The sequence below is a fragment of the Lissotriton helveticus genome, chromosome 3_1 (assembly GCF_964261635.1).
Source record: "Lissotriton helveticus chromosome 3_1, aLisHel1.1, whole genome shotgun sequence".
In the NCBI taxonomy this organism is placed as follows: Eukaryota; Metazoa; Chordata; class Amphibia; order Caudata; family Salamandridae; genus Lissotriton; species Lissotriton helveticus.
Window position 1 is genome coordinate 1,794,625,275 of NC_136061.1, and position 17,666 is coordinate 1,794,642,940.

Below are 17,666 nucleotides of genomic sequence, written 5' to 3' on the forward strand. Positions count from 1 at the left end.
TCTTCTCAGACTACAAATCTATTCACACACAGTCAATAACTAAGCGAAGAACCACAACCCGAGAGGATCACTTGCATTACTACTGTTGAAAGCTCTTATCCGGCTGCCTCACATCCCGCCTGCCTGTCTCGGACTTGTTTATTATTTGCACTTTCAGGCACTCTCTTTCCCTTTACCACTGGAGTGCACCTCGTTGGAGTATCTCGATTCCTGTAAGTATCAGTGATGGCTTCTGTGCCATTGCCAGACTGACCCTTAAGGTCACATGCTGGCCCAGTCTACCAATGCTTTCCATTATGGTCTATGGATGCCTAACTTACACTAAAGAGTCAGCTAGAGTGTCTCTTTATTTCTTGATTTACAATTGCTTACCATTTTTTTTGTAGTGGTTGCGTGCTTCTTGCCTTTTCTTTTGAATGGCGATTGTTTACTTTATGTGTCGTACTTGGCAATCAATTGTACCATCATCATAGCTGGTTGTCTGTATATATGATAGCTTGAATGATAGCTAACCACCTCTTGCTCTCACTACTGTTACTTTCTGTCACTTGACTCTGACGTGGCTGGCTGTTCCTGACCCAGCATGGTGTGTATTGTCCAGCCTTTCTCATGGCTGGCTGCCTCTGGTCATAAGTTATTTGTTGCAATCCCATATCTTGTATTTTTATCTGACTGTCAATAGCTATCTATGTCAAATCTAAGTCAATGCTAGCTGCACTGTGCCTTATGTTTTGGTTAGCTCTGTGTTGCCCCTTTTCTCAAGTTTGGCTGTCTCTTGAACTTCATGTTGTGACAATATCTCTTTTTCTGAGTGGTCCTGGCTTTCTTGTTCCATATCTTGTAGTGGCCTTTTAACCTCTTTGTTGTGGTTGACTGTGTTTTGCCACGTGTGGTGACTACCATGCTCTGACTCTATGGGGTCTATTCCAATGTCATTCAGAAGGTCTCCAAATGAGATTCAGATGAATCAAATCCAATTCGGAGCGTATGTTTCTGACTGAATCGCCCCCTGTTCTGAATGACCAAGAACGATGCGAGGAAGCCGTCCTCGCCAATCGTTCTGAACCCGAATCAGTCAGTTCGACTCGTTCAGAGCCGATTCTTTCAGCTCAATGGGGCTGGTTTTCCGAACAAGTGATTACAATGCCTGATTCCGACAGCTGTACCGACTCGGTTTTAACAAGACGAAATGGCAGTGGGAATCGGAATGCGGGGGCCATAGCAGACCCCCTTCACCTGGGGTCTTCCGAATCAGTCGCAGGGGGCTACCCATGGGCCCCCCTTTCCATGTGGTGCCCATCACAGGGTGCATGTTATTACCCTTGCACCCCTTTTTACAATTGGAGCCTGTGTACGCGTTCGGTACACAGGTTCCCATTCCGAGTCCATTACTATATGGACACATCGAAATTGTTCATTCTGACTCACGGAGCACGATTCCTTCGCCAAGCTCCTTGGAACCGAGGAGTTCAGAGGGCTTTCCTAACAAGATCATAAACTGGCCCTATGTATCGTTGCTAATGCTCTTTGGCCTTTTTCATCAAGGTATCTCACTGACTATGTCGTAGCTGACTTTGTCTAGCCCTTTGAGACATAGAAGGCTATTTCTTCCCCTTTGTCAAACCTGGATCTCTTATGACATTCTTTTATGACTGACTGCCGAATGCCCTTTCTTGTGGGTAACTCAATCATGTCCTTTGTGTCATGGCTTTGTGTCACTTGCCACGTGTTATAGTTTACTGTGCTTCTGAGGTTTTCGGCCAAGCTGGGAAAACCCTAGGTGTCTAGATTGTCAGATCAGAAATTCGGGTCACACACCACGTTTGTACTGTTACTTGCCTACTGTGCCTTGGCTGGCTGGCTCTTGCTCAGAGTGCTTACTGCCTTTCTCCTGCCATCTGTATTGTGGCCGGTGCTTAATTTGTGCCCGTGGTTTTAGGTAATGAGCACCGACACTCGCATTTTTAGCGACATGCAATTATTTTATATGGAAACACTGTCACCCAGAGCAAGAGAGAGAATGGCAGAGGTCGAAAGAAGGAGTAATATAAACAAATACAGTGACAGAATGAGAAAAGGGATGGAAAAGAATCTGCAGGTGTGAGATAAAGAGGCAGGAATTTTATGGGGTGGAAGAAGGAGACATCAGAAGCAATCAAAACTCGGAAATCTTGATTTTAGCCAGCCTTGGTGTTCAGTAAACTCAGTACTCGGCGGTACTAGTGGTGGACTCCCAAGAAAAAGACTCTAGCTGTCTGCAAAGCCAAGTCTTACTCACAGTCTAACGAAATGGCCATGGGGTCGTGGTAAAGGAGGCACTGTGCGATTTAGAAGGCTCTTTGACAGATTGAATTTATATGTTGACAATTCTGTTTCTCTTTAATTATTCAAACGGCACGGAGGTGAAAATGAGTGTGTAAGACCTATGGGAGAAATATCACGTTTACAAGCTCCTGAAAGGTGCATTTCTCTGTAATAGGCCCCAAGTGTTGTCACCTGATGATGCTGGAATATTAGGAATGAGTCCCATTCCCACTTATTGAAATATAGATTCACCAATTTATCTGAAATTGAGTAATGAAATGCTTTTATCGGAAATTGGTGATTTCAGTGAAAGGAAACGGTTGAAACGCCTTTCAGCAGAAAAGATTGATTGAAAATTCACCCTTTACATTACTTTACATGTTTGGTCGAAATTCTACATTAGAAAATAAATAATTCTAAATGCAGCTAAGCATTCCAGTACTAAATAAGTTAACTTTAAATATCAGTCTTGTAAAATTTAGGGCAAGGAGTTTTTCACAGATACTATCCATTGCAATCTTCGTAAAACCATTACACATAATTAAATGTTGTGCTGCAGTGATTGAAATGTTACAGGATTAATTAAATTAAACCAAACTCTGGCATATAATAGTTCATCATTTGGATACTATGTTTTATGTATACATTTGTGATGGTATTATTATAAAAAAAAGTCCACATTTGTCCATCCAGTTTTTTTCATTTGTTCGTTTTTCAATATTTTTCTACCAAGATATACAATACTTCAAAGTGCTGCCTAGAAAATTATACAGCGCACATCCGCAGAATGGTGATAAGGTGAGTAATAAGGAGTTTTTATTCCGCCTGTTTCTAAACAAGGATGAAGCAGGTGAGTAGCAAATAGCAGTAGTTAAACTGTTCCATAGATCAGATACTTATGGAAAGAAGAAACGATAAACAGAAGTTGTAGTGGTGAAATGGGCTACAGTGAGAAGCTGAAGAGAAGCTGAAGAAAAGGAGGGGAAATTAAAAATGTTGTGATTGTCTAGAGATGCGCCTACAAAGACAGAAAGTAGTGATACTGCAGTCAGTGGGTGATTATTTACGATTGAAAGTGACACTTCACACACAGTGTAGTATGTAGTTCTGTTAAAAAGGGTTGTATGACAGAGGCACGCATGGCTGAACCACACGTGCCTCTACAATTGCGTCCTATTCATGAAAGCGTCTAAATCACGCATTCCTATACCACACATGCCTTTACCACGCATTTTCGTGGTAAAGGCATGATTGGTAAAGGGATATGCATAGTAAAGATTACCACTACCCTGACCCCCATCCCCGCTCTAAGCTCTAAAATCTCATCCCACGACCTCGCCCCCCCCCCCCGCTCCTGAGGCCTAAAACCTACCCCACCCTGCCCTTAAATTACACCTTCCCCTTCCACTGCCTTGATGCCTAAAACCCTGACCCCATTAAATAAACCACTCTGACCCTCCTGCCCTGAGCCCTAAAACCGACCCACACCCCTAAAAAGTACCCAATCACACCTAGCACCAGCCCTTAAAACTACCCTGAACCCTTCCCCCACACTGAGCCCTAAAACCCTGCCCCCTTTCCAAAAGCTATCCCTACACCGCCACCCTGAGCCCTAAAACTGAACCCCTCCCCTAAAACTCCCCCCAATCCACCTCAGGCCTGAAAACTAACCCGATCTGAACACTAAAACATTGCTCCCCTTCCAAAAACTACCCCGATCCCCCCTCCCTCAGTCCTAAAACCGACTCCCACCCCTAAAAACTACACCCCCAAACCTGGCCGCAGCCCCACTTACCTGTCTGCGTCTGGAGCTTACTGTTCCAATGCCTCCTCTTCTCCCCGCCCATCTGAACACTAGTCCGCTATCTGCGTGGTTAAGGCTGATGCGTGGTTCAGGCAAGCGTGGTTACGCTTGCGGTGAAATGGCACTCATGGCTCCGAGTCTGCCTGTGAAGTAAAGGCCATTTTCGGTTAAAAAGAGACTTCAGTCTCAAGATAATGAATTGCATAGGATCTAAACAATTTGTCTTCAAAGCCATCCACTTTGTAGAAGGTCTCATCAATTTACCTTAGGCTGGTGCTAGGGTGGAGATCAACAGTCACAAGGGCATATTACCAAGCTATAGCGATAATTATCGCTAAGCTTGCTTAGCGGATATTAAAATATCGCCGCGCTCCGACGATTTTTACCGCTGAGATACCTTGATATCATCAAGGTTTATCTCAAAAGCGTTAAAAATCGTGGGAAATGCAGAAATGCATGAATATCGCTGTAAAATCAGCGATATTCATGCATTATCGTGACAATGTTCTTAGCCATGTTATCCACCTTCCATTGGATAACATGGCTAAGAACTGCTCTGGGCAGGCGTTAGCTTTTGGAGATAATCGCGCTTAGCGCGATTATTTCCAAAAGTTGGTAATAGGTGATAGCGATGTTAGCGACTGTTTCCAGTTGCTAACATCTTGGCACGCCCACTTTGCATGTCATTAGCGATAATTATCGCTGACATGCATAGTGGGCCCCTAAATGCCCGCTATCGCCTATTAGCTGTCGCTAACTGGTGTTAGCGACAGCTAGGTAATAGGGCAATAAAATTATCGCCGCTTTAGCAGGAAAAATTCCCACTAAAGCGGCGATATGGGAAGGGGCAGGGTGGGGGTAGTAAACTATGGATAACGAACGATTAGAGGTAAGTAAACATATAAATAATTTTTTTTAAATCCGTTGAGCGCTGCATCGCCAAATGTGATGCAGCGCATGCAACACAATTTGTTTTATTTATTAATGTTTACTTACCTCTAATTGTCCGTTATCCGTAGTTTACTTCCCCCCACCGTGGCCCTCCCCCGCCCCACGTCAGCCCCCAGCAGCACTCCCACCACGGCCTGCTACTGCCTCTTACCATGTTTCTCCCTCCACATCTTGTTCATATCGGACTAGTGACAGACTTCAGACTTTTGTTAAAACCTTTTTACTTAGATCCCCAAGGTGTATATTTTCTCTGCCACCTTTCTGTAGTGTACCCTTAAGTGTGGTGTTTTTAAAATAAATACTGTTGTTTCTTTTGAAAATTACCTTGTCCTGGTGGTTTGATCCTGGTAAATAGTTTCTTTTAATTCCTTACCCTGCATATTAAAAGCTAATATATTATGTCTAATTCAATCAGATAGGCAGGATAGTGAGGGGTGGTTGCCTCCTCTAGTGAGGGGTGGTTGGCAAACATATAGTGCATTTTTTTCTCCAGATGTATTTTATTGATTTTCAACCATAGAGCCACAATAACAACGCCAGTATCATATTACCTGCTACATTTCATTACAACATCCCTCCCACCCCCACAACCAGGAGTAAATTTGACTTCAATAATACGCTGTTACAAACCATTCACACAGCATTACGGGTCCTAGGGGGTGGGAATTGAGAACTAGCAAATCTTTAAAAAATAAAGAGAGATTCTAAACACCCTCGAACCTCAGATATCATAATAACCTAGGGAATTTCAAAATTGCCTTCATTTGGGCACTAGAGAACTTTTTTTAAATGTATTACCGTACCCGTTTAAGTCTGCAGTCAGGCATTGCTAGAATATTCCATAGTTTAGTTCAGAGACAGACTGGCTTCTATTTTCCATTTAAGAGCAACCAATTGTTTAGCTGCTACTGTCATATTGCGTATTATATCCCTATCAGATCTAGTTATACATAATAGTTTCTGCAGAGTCATAGACAGCATCACTCCCGCTGGATCGGTGAGATTGGGATATCTCAGAAATCTAAATACTAATTTGGCTCAGAATGTCCTTTCAAGAACTTCTGTAACAGGTCATGGCCACCAGATATGAAGTACATTGTCTTCCTGTCCACTTGCACTGCAATACCTACCAACATTTTCTTTAAACATTCCTCTGACCTTTAGTGGGTAATAGGGCAAAGAAACGTGTACATTGTTTCAAGGTACTGAACGTTAGTACTTATCTTAGGCATAGTTTCAAACATTTCTGACATTCTTGCACGAATTTCTCAGCCCAAGAGTTGTTGCCACTGTGCCATATACAGCCATTTGTGAGCAGAGGCAAAGGAGATAAAAACTTTGTAAGTTCAAGAACGCATATTTAGTGAACAGGGATTCAAAATCGGTCAGCTCCCTATACGCTGCAAGTCTATGTTCTGTGTGCATCGTCCAGTGTAATAATGCATCCTCTCTGTTTCACACAGGGGATACTCCTTATTGCATGATTCGGAGAACTCACTCTCTCCTTTATGATAAAGATCCCTCAGCATCCAATAACCCCCTTTCTCCTAGCAGCTAGACTGGTCTCCCTTTACTCCAGGAGATAAATCAGAGCTTAGAAGGAGAGAGGAGAGTGAATGTGGAAGGGAAAGTAGCAACAGAATTTAGTCTGTCCACTCTATCTCATGCCTTCGGTGTAGATCTCAAAATAACGGAGACGTATCCTACCGGAGAATGTTTTGTTCATGACAAGTCGTGCAACATGCCATGGGGCTCTGCCCAGGATCGCTTCTTCCATATGTATCCAGTGCTTCTCAGATTCGACTAGTGGACAATCAAAAATAGTGTAGAGTTGGGCTGCCAAATAGTATACATCTAGATCAGGTATTGTGAGGCCTACAGATTCTTTAGGTGCTTTCATCATTTTCCTAGCAATTTCAGGTCTCCCGCCTGCCCAAATAAACACATCAAAGGCATTTTGGAGCTTCTCAAGGACTTTTGGAGGGATTGCTATGGGAAGCATTTGAAATTAATATAATAATCAGGGCAGAATATTAATTTTAACGGTGGAGATCCTATCCAACCAGAAAACAATTAAGGGCTTCAATGCTGAAGATTGGTTCTTATAGTGCCAAAGAGTCTAAGGTAGTTGCTTTTATAGCTTCAACAATGATAGGGTAATATAAATGTTTAGGAGCTTAGTCCTAGCTTTACACATTGGAGGCAAAAAACACAATACATTTCTCCTTGGTTGTTCGATTAAGGCGTTCACTCAGCAATTCCGACTTCTCTTGATCAGTTTTGATGCTGGAATTTATACTATATACCTCTATTAAAGACATTGTGGGATTTATTAATGTAAGTAAAACATCGTCAGCAAATAAATGTATTTAATACTGGTCATCTCCAAAAGGCATTCACTTTATTTCTAGTGTGCCTACAAGTTTAGCTGCCAATGGTTCGATAGTTGTAGCAAAAATAAAAGACTGGACCCTATTTTCTCCCCATATGTAGTCTAACCAGGGGTGACTTCATACCATTAGTAAGCAGTTTGGCCATGCAGAACTAGTAGTTAGCCAAAATAAAAGTGCTTTATGTTTGGGCCAAAGGCGATTTTTTTCTAGTATTAGTTTCTTAAATTTCCAGTTGACTCGATCGTATCCTTTTTATCATCAACATTTTTACATCTAAGTTTAGAAAGGTGATAGGTATGTAGGAGAAGCCAAATTCCACTGGCTTTCCAGGTTTATGAATCAATGTAATGATTGCTTGTGCCATAGCTGGTGTTAACGTTTTATATTGAAAGAATAAATTAAAAACATCTGGCAGTTTGCTGGGTAATACTTCTCGTACCAGCTTGTAAAAAGAGTCTGGAGCACCCTTGGGACTCTTTGTTTTATTAATCGTTAGAAATTTTAAAACCAATAAGAATTCCAGCTTCAATACAGGGAGCTCCAATGCTTCTCCCACAGAAAAGGTTAGCTTAGGCAAACAAAGTAATTGTAGGAAAGTCTCCCGCTTGGCATCATCCACTGACTTCTAAGCACAGAATTTTGATAGCAATGTTGAAATACTTTCCTTTTTTTGATTCTCTTTGCGTGATCTTTTATGTTAGGGATGCTACTATTTGTACCTTCCATTTTAAATTTTTCGCCAGCAGAGAATTGGTCTTATGGATTTCTCATAAAACTTTTGCTTTTAAGCATAGGAAAACTTTCTCACTCATTTCAGTGGTGACTAAATTTAGTAGCCACCTCCCTCAATATTTTGAGGGTTGCCATCTCTTTATATTTGTGTTGAGCATGTTCAAACTCTTCCTCCAATGTGTCTCTCATTAGTGTCCCCACCCTTCTTTCTTCAGTTCAAGCAGAGATACAATGTCCTCTAATCACGGCTTTAAAAGCACCCCATAGAAATTCCTTTAAAATCTCATTATTCTAGTTATTGTTAAAGTATTACTGGATGGACGATTTTAAGATATGAACAATTAAGCTATCCTTTACATGAAATCTATCACATTTCCAAGTTTATCTTTTGTTAGGATCAGTGCCCAATTCAACTGACCATGCTACCATAGTGTGGTCTGCAATAGATATTAATCCAACGTCTTTCCAATTGGTGTCCCTCAAGAGGGACTGTATTCCGTGATCTATCCTAGAATATGAATGTTGAACAAGGAGGGGAAATGTGTAGGAGAGGTCCTGGGGATGAGAGTCTCCCTCCAAATTATCATCCAGGACCAATTCACAAAATTATGTTCTTAATCTCTTAGACATTGCCCGCTGGGTATCTCTATCATGGGGGTATCTTTCTAATTAAAGTCTCCATGTATTATAGGGTCTCTGGGCTTCCCTGTCTCCACTATATCCAATATAGAGATTATAAATCACTCCTGACTGGTGTTTGGGGCATAGATGGAAAGATTAGCAGTGGCTCATTCCACCATGGTCTACTGTCAGCATATTTATTTACCTTCTCTAAAGTCTAATATTGTGCATTTTTAACACTTTTAAGTACATTTACAGTATTTAGAGATGCAATTTGTCTGCATTCTGTAAGAATTGAATTGCCACAAGTGTGTTTACCCAAAGATTTATGCTGTAACACCTTTCCTACGAAGAAGCTTCGCTGATATTCTGTGAGGGCACACTTTTGTCAATCATCTACCGTCCAAGCTGATTCACTGACTGTCCATGAGTGCACACGTGCCTGCATCACTATAGCCCTTCGAAGAATATAGAGATTTTAGTGTAAAAAATGTTGGCTACCATAATATCGTGACAGTAAGTATATATTGTTATGTATAGGTTTACTATATTTAAATCCACATATATGTACCCTAATGTTATATGTATCTTCACTGCATAAACATGTGAAGTTACATACTTTCCATCATGATATTGTGGCAATCAATATTTTGGTCCTCAATATTCTGCCCTACAAAGGCTTGGACGCATGAGTGCTCACCATTGGGTGTAGGTATTCAAATCACTGCTGCTTTTGGAAAACTTCATTGGATGCCAGCTCATGCACATCACTTCTACAAGAAATCGTCTTTGGCACCAGTCTTCTAGGGATTACGCAGGATCCTATGATGATGCCCTTTATACCTATCACAGTGCTGGCCTGCAAAACAAACATATTGCAAATGGGTGAGTTTGAAATGAATACTTAAAACCCTCATATACTCAAAATCAGTTTTTAAAAGCATAATTTTCAAATGTTGCTGCAGATTCTCAGGTGGAACCACAATTCTGCTGCACAATAAAAAATAAAGATACGTGCGGGCTCCCGCGTATCTTTAAAAAAACCTACCCACCTGGAGTTTTTCTATTGTATTATGAGGTTGTTTTTTTAATAAATTGGAAGCCCTCTTTGACCCCCTCCCTGCCCGGGGAACTGCTACCTCCCTGAGGCTTTATGTACATTGTATGTGGGGGCTGTGTGGCCCCTGAAGCCCCGGGGACCACCACCTCCCCGGGAAAACTTCTAACAAAGGTTCCCCCTCCTGTATTCAAAGATGGCCCTGGGGACTGCCACCACCCAGGGCTGACTACTCCAATTTCCCAGGGTGCAGAACCCAGGGACACTGCAGTTTGCTAGGGGTTAGCAGGAGCCAGGCCATAGCCCACGCTGCTCTGCTTCTAGTAAGTGAGAGCAGAAAATGCTCTTGCTTACTAGAAGTGGAGCAGAATTGCTTCTACACACAGGGTGCTGAATGCTAACAGCTCCCTATGTTTAAAAGCAATGCCGGCTCCTGCAGGGACCTCAGGGCCCTTGAGGCTCCCCCTCGGTCCCCAGCTTTTAGAAAGTGTGTGCCCTGGATGGGACCACGGCACCCAGACGAGTGGCCAGGCCCCCGAGGATGGCGTCCCCTGGGCCAAAATCATCCAGAGAGGGGGGACGCGCAGCCCCCTTCCCTTTTATTAAAAAACTAAAGAAAAGTCAGGCTCCTGGGCCGAAATAAGCTAAGGAGGGGGTGTCACGCGGCCCCCATTCTTTATTTACAAAAAAAAAAAACAGAAAGAAAAAAAGGGGCAGGCCTCAGTGGTTGGGGTCTACAGGGCCAAAATTGGCCTGGGGAAGGCGGGCCAAGCAGCCTACCTTCCATAAAAAAATGAAGAAATAAAAGAGGAAAAAAGCCTCCTTCACCACCACTCTGCAAACGCGCCTCCTGGTGCACTGCCGGTTGGGGGATTAATTCCACTTGGGTCCAGAGGGTCCTTGGGGCCCAACAAGCCCTCCTGTTACCTCCAGTAAGTCCCACACAGCGGGATTGCTAAGAGGTTGTCAGAGGCCACGTCCCCTTTCTCCACCACTCTGCAAACGCATGTCCTGGCGCACTGTTGGTTGAAGAATGAATTCCACTTTACTCCTGAGGGCCTCTTATCTAAAAGATACAGCGCGATCCTGTCCTTTCTCTCTATGCTGGTGCTCAAAGGGCTGCCTTGCGCCAGCGCTGGCAACCTTGCACCCTGGTGCAAGGGTGTCTGTTGTAGGGATAACTGTTTTTGTGTAGGAAGGGACACCTTCCTGTACAAAAACAATCAATGGAGGAAAAACTAGGCGAAATAATGTTATTTTTCCTCATTGCACCTCCCCTGCGGAGGGGTAGACTTTTGACGCATTCCCAGGTTAACATCATATTGCAAATCTGGGAATGTGTCAAATGCTATTGGTGTTCTGTGGGAACATCCATGGTAATGCCCACAGCATGCCTCCCCATCGTAGTGCGAGGCAATACACAAAAACTGATGTTCCGACAGCACACAAGGCCTGTAAAGGAGCCCCACAGGTTCCGATGACTAGGTGTGTGTGTGTAGGAAGTGTACTATAGTAATCCAAGTGTTCTACCGTGGTCTCTCACTAAAATCGAGTTTTAGGGAGATCCTGCACCTTCAACAAACTCAGAGACAGCAGTCTGTTAGAAAGCTAATTCAATAAGCAACCAGACAGTCGATACATAAGAATTGTTTTGGCATTTTGTTTCCCTCCTTGAAACTATGCAGTGGCGGCTGCTCGAGGGAGTGCTGCAGGGTCGTGGGGCGGGGAGAGGAGCAGGGTGGGGGTAGTATGTTATGTTATGTTATGTTATTTATTATTTATTAAGCGCACATACGCCCGGGGGCTTCTTGGCGCTGGTGAGAGAGTCAACATAACAGTACATAAAAGAAATACAATCACTGTTTACCATAAGCCTGAGAGAAAAGAAAAGTTTTAAATGCCTTCCTGAAAGCAAGAAGATCCTTACTATGTCGCAGAGTCAGAGGGAGGGAGTTCCACAATGAGGCGGCTAAAAATTGAAAACTGCTACCTCCCTGACGTTTCTTTTTGAAACGAGGGACCTCAAGAAGGTCTTTGTGGATGGATCTCAAACTGCGCAAGGGTTTGTATTTGCGCAGTAACAATCTAAGGAACATAGGACCCTTACCTTCCAGAGCCTTAAACACAATACAGCCCACCTTAAATGTGGCTCTCTGTTCCACAGGCAGCCAGTGCAAAATCTCTAGTCCGTGTCTAATTGATTCCCACTTAGGGACTTTGCAAATAAGTCTTGCAGCTTGATTTTGCAAGTATTGCAGTCTTTTGAGTTGGCCGATAGGCGCCCCCAGGTAGAGGCCATTTGAGAAATCAATATGAGACAGGACTAGGGCACTAACTGTTTGAATTAAGGCCAAACCTGTGAGGAGATGTGCGATTTTTTTAATCTTCCTCAGCTGAAAGAACCCCGAGGAAACCACAGTTCCGATTTGACTTGCCAAGGTGAGATCCTCGCTAAGAGTCACTCCCAAACTTTTTACCGTGCGGGATTTTTTTGGGGGAGAGCCCATATCCGACGGCCAAAAGCTGGGACTCCAACTGATCTCACTCTTCCCAGGTAAGATAAGCTCTGTTTTTCCCGGGTTTAACTTGAGGTGGTTTAGGGACATCCACCTCTGGATAAGAGACATAGTTGCTCGGAATTCCTCAGCAGCATTGTGAGAGTTTAGTACAAAAACCAACTGCAGGTCGTCTGCATAATTATATACATCAACCTTAAACTCTCGTAAAGAGAACAGCAAAGGCCGCATATACAAATTAAATAATAAGGGAGACAAGGAGGATCCTTGAGGAACCCCACAAAAAGAAATTTTTTTTGGGGCTGTAAAAGAACCCAGTCGAACCGATTGGGTACGTCCTGAAATAAAGGACTTGAGCCAGGCCAAGGCCAAGTCCCGAAGGCCGGCCTGTTCGACACGGTTGACCAAGATGTTGTAGTCAACCGTGTCGAACGCAGCAGACAGATCCAATAACACCAGTGCCTGGTGCAGGTCCCTGTCTGCGTTAGACCTTAAGGTGTTCTGAACAGCCAGTATCACTGCCTCAGTCGAGTGACCAGGCCGGAACCCTGCCTGGTTAGGTTGTAAATAGCCAGAGGCTTCCACAAAACTTGATAGGCAGTTGGTTACGTGCGCCTCCAATATTTTAGAAAAATAGGGCAGTAACGATATTGGCCTGTAGTTAGAGAGGTCTGAGGAATCAATACCAGGTTTCTTTTTTAAAGGGATCAGTAAGGCCTGTTTAAAGCTATTAGGAACATTCCCTGACTTAAGGGAGTTATTAAGCAATGGAATCAGGCTACTTGGGAGTGCCCGACCTATTTCTCTCATTACTTGGGGAGGGCAGGCATCCTGAGGAGATCCTGATTTAACTCTCGTGAGCAAATCTTGAAAGGTTTGATCAGTGATTAAAGGAAAAGAATGCAAAGTAAGAGGGTTAAAAAAGGTGTCGTCTATCGGGACACAAACTGGCAGCTTGGATAGAGTATCCTTGATCAACACTATTTTATCATTAAAATAGTCGTTCAATGAGTTGCAGAGCAGTTGTGAGGGGACAACCGGGGGGGAAGTTCTCTCATCATTGCACAACTCATTCACAATCCTGAAAATTTCTTTCGACTTGTTAGTCGCATTAAGTATTTTAGAAGAGAAATAAGCAGTTTTGTGAGTGTGCAATGTCTTTTGGTAGGCTTTACGAGCTAGACAGTATGCTATCCTTGCTTCGGGACAGTAGTTGGTACGCCATGTTCTCTCTTGCTGCCTCAGTAGTTGCTGCCTGATAGTAAACTCCGGAATACGGCACAATGGAGTTGAGTCAATAAATAAAGAAAACTAATTACAATGCACGCGCTGCAACGCCAAATCGGCGATGCAGCGCACAATATAATTTGTTTTATTTATGTATTTACTCAACTCCGTTCGGCCGCATTCCAGAGTTTACTACCCCCCACCCTGCCCCTCCCCAGCCTCCCCAGCCCCACCGGCCCACCGCCCCACAGCACTCCCTCAAGGAGCCGCCACTGAAAGTAAGCCCCAGATTTCATATGAAAAACCCCAGCAGACCGGTCAGGCAGGTCTTGACGCTACAACCGGATCTGACAAAGTGATATCACAAGAGGCCCACTGTGATGGAGGGTGGTCTCACTGTATAAAAGAAGGGTGCAGGCCTGGGTGTTAGCTACAACAGCTTGTGAGAGGGTAACCCTCTTTAAAGTTAATCAAGTCCTTAAGCCAAGCCCACGGTTCATCCTGGCTACTGGTGGTAGGCCTACAGTCATGTTTATATGGTCACTGTGGTGGATATGACAGTGGATGCTGCAGTCCACCTGGGACATTTAGCTTACAGTCTTTTGGTACACCTTGATACCATACATTAGGGATGTATATTTAAGATAAATGCACCAATCAGGTGTATAACAATGTCATCATGTTGAAATTAGGAGCACAAACACTTTACCTTTGGTTAGCAAGAGTAAAGTGCACAGAGGTATATAGCCAATAAAAATAAGGTTTAAAAGAGACAAAAAAATATGGGGTGACCCTGCAGAAAGGGCTGATTTCCAACAATTGCTTCACTACATGATAGAGCTGTAGTAGAAACTCTGTGGCCAGTTTACACAGAGCATTATGATTGTCCTAAATGTGTATTTGTTAATTGGAAGGGTGGACAATGTGAAAAAGCTAATATTTTTTCCAAAGTAGGGAATCTCTTTATACACACTGCCCTTAGGGCTCAGAAATAATGTTTCATTTGCCCTACTTGGCTCTAGCATTTAAGAAAAGATTACACCGATAGTGAGCAGCGCATCCACAATAAGCCAATCCCATAGTGAGACCAGGGGCATAACACTAGCAAGCCCCAGCATCCCCTGTGGTGCAAAAGGACAACTTTTCAGGGGTCCCCTAAAACTTCAGCAGGCCTCATTCAGCCCAAAGCCAAAGCATATGTTTGAGATGTGGGGAAATAAGGGGTCCCTCTTCATATTCTGAAAAAGAGTGGCCATCATTTTACGTTACCCCACTGAGACAGGCTTGAAATGAGCTAGAATTAGTAGTGACACGGACTTGCAGTGAGACAGTCCAGCAGTTCAGCAGTGATCTTGCCTTAAGGTTCAGGGATTCCCTTGAAGAGTTTTCTTTAGTCAGCTTGAATATTATTCCAACTTTGGGACAGAAGAGATTTGGATTAAAAAAAATAAACTCCACAATCCTAAACCAGATCTCTCTTTTCAAGGTGGCACGAGGTTTCGGGAGACACGAAGGAAGATTTCAGAAGGCCTAGCACAGAAACCTTCTTCGCCCATGTGCCCTCCACAGCAGGCACGAGGTGGAGGCTGGCACACTGGCGTAACGAAACTCGAGGGGGGGGGGGGGGGGGGGGCACCGCAAGGTACTTGGAGAGGATCCCCGGGCTCATTAAGGAGCTGTGCTGAGGGGGCCCCCTGGAATTTGCCCCCACCGGACCGCGGGGCCTGTGTTACGCGGCCCGCCACTGGGCTGGCACACGAGGGTACTGCTGCTTCTGCGCACATCCCACCCCCCACTCCCGTCCCCCTCCGGCACCTGTCACCTGCCTCACCTGAGCCCTGACACTGAGACTCCCAGATCAGCTTGCAGGGGAATCTGCTGAGAGATGTGAGAAGGGGGGCTCAGCCCATCCTCCCCCACCCAGATCCGCTTGCGCCAATGAATAATTAAGGAACCGCCAGAGATGCTTATTGAAAAAAGGTTTCATTTAGATGGGAGTTGTCTTTCTGACACATGACGGAAACTTCTCGAATGTGCAGTCAGCGCGTCGCCTTCAAAACAGTTTAATATCCTTTTTTGAGAGATCGCACGTAGCCTCGTCCCAAATGTGACTATCTCATACGGGCCTCGTTTTTGTTCACATTCTGGTACTTGAATTTGTGTTCGTTCGATTATAAAAGCAGGACTACAGGCACCAAAACACACATTAAAAAAATTGCTCAGCTTCTCACGTCCTGCATGTGATTTGATAACTTGACATGAAACACTTCTCAGTTTCCCATTTCAATGAAGGAGTAGCTCATACAGTTTGCGAATGCTGGGACGTGGAGTACTAGTTTTATAATAAGTTAAAAAGGAATTGTAATCCCAGGATGTAACAAAAAAAAGGTTGAGCTACTCCCACATGGAGCGTGTACACTGCGCATCACGGTCACGTCTTTTTTCAACATCTGGTGACATCGTTTTTACTTTCGCACACTACAGGATGGAAGGGATTGGCATTGAGGTAGCCAGGGCTTTAGGTGGGATGAAAAAAACTGGGGGGTCTCTCAAAGGGGCGTGGCCAATGTAATTAAGGGCGTGGCTTAAAAACACGTTAGCTATAATACATCTGTGCTTAGCATAGTGTGCCGCCGACTTGTATTTGGCTGTTTCTGTCATTGCATCCAGATATATGATACAACAAGTAACATACCTACAAGTCAGGACTATTGGCTTTTCAGTGGTTGTTAGTTGCATAAGATAAATACACAGCAAATACGGCTTGTATTTAATATTGAAAGAGCTTCCACTTAAAGCCCTGGTGACACCACAACAATGTTGCTGCTCTTGAGTTTCAAAAAGAGAAGGGAAATCCAGAGAGAAAATTACTCTCTTTAAAGGATTTGCCTTCCCCTAGAACGCTCACCTGGCATGACGTCATGTTGTACCTTCTCCATTAGTGGGAAGTGAGCAGTGTGAGCATGCGCACATCCATGTGCATGCTGTCACTGCAGTCTGGATAAAAAACGGGACGCCTGTGCCAGGGCACAAAACAGAGCCCGATAGACACCTGTTTTAAGACCTCCTTTAATAAACTGCCGGTGCTCAGCACCGGTGAGATCCGACCCACTTAAAGCCCTGGAGGTAGCCAAACAATACTGTTTATTTTAAGCTATCTATAGGCATGCCTGCTGTTTCCAATGCATAACTTGTATTTTTGAATTGGATTGGGACAGCCCCTTGCTAGAGCCTGGGTGGGTTTGTTGCCTGTCTCAGCTGTCTCCTTTTGATGCAGCAGTTGTCCTCCTGTTCTTCTGTTTGTGTCTCAGTCAGAAAGAAATCCCCCTTGGGCAACTTAATTCACTTCAACATATACATTCATACATATAACCATATCACCAGAACATAACACCACCACCATCAAAGGCCAAGTGTAGAAATAATACAAAAACATTTTATTAACATTTTTTTTGTTAGACATATAATCTCACTTATAGAAACTCTTTCCTAAGGAAAGTTAAAAAGATAAAAAACTTTATTTAGAGATTTATACAGACACAATTAAAAAACAAACAAATTAATACAATAATGGGAGAACCTGCAAGAATAAATGTTTCTAATCATCTGCACTGGCAAAATACATCAGACCAAATACATTCCTATGACATTTGATTTTTGTACAATAAATTCAATTATAATAACAAATGTCGACACAGTCTATAGATGCCTGTAAAAAGTGAGCATCAACGCGTTTCGGTGGGTATTACTGCTAAACACCACCTTCTTCAGGACAAAAGAAACTATCTCCCAAAGCACAACACCAATCTGTTTTAAATATGAGGTATCTGTCCAGTAACAACTGCAGAATCTGCCTTACAGTCGTATATACGGGGGGTTGAAAAACCTCACTTCCAATAGGTCACCCTTACTGTTTTAGTGGAATTTTCTCCAACCCTTGTGTTTCTTGCATCTAATGGTTAGAGAATGGTAAGGTCGATATATGCCTCTTTAAAACAAATCCAAGGTCACAGTTCTCGAAACCCTTCCTGTATTTATTTTATACTGGGTATCAGACTGTC

General features: G+C 43.5%; 1 long non-coding RNA gene across 1 annotated transcript in view; it reads right to left on the minus strand.

Annotated features, from left to right (window-relative positions):
• Window positions 1-4,112: 4,112 nt before the first annotated feature.
• LOC144825157 (uncharacterized) overlaps window positions 4,113-17,666 on the minus strand; it is a 44,142-nt gene continuing 30,588 nt past the window's right edge. The window contains exons 2-3 of the long non-coding RNA XR_013609304.1: window positions 9,506-9,664; window positions 4,113-4,251 (exon numbers count right to left, since the gene is read on the minus strand). This is a non-coding gene — a long non-coding RNA (uncharacterized LOC144825157). The remainder of the gene's footprint in view (window positions 4,252-9,505; window positions 9,665-17,666) is intronic.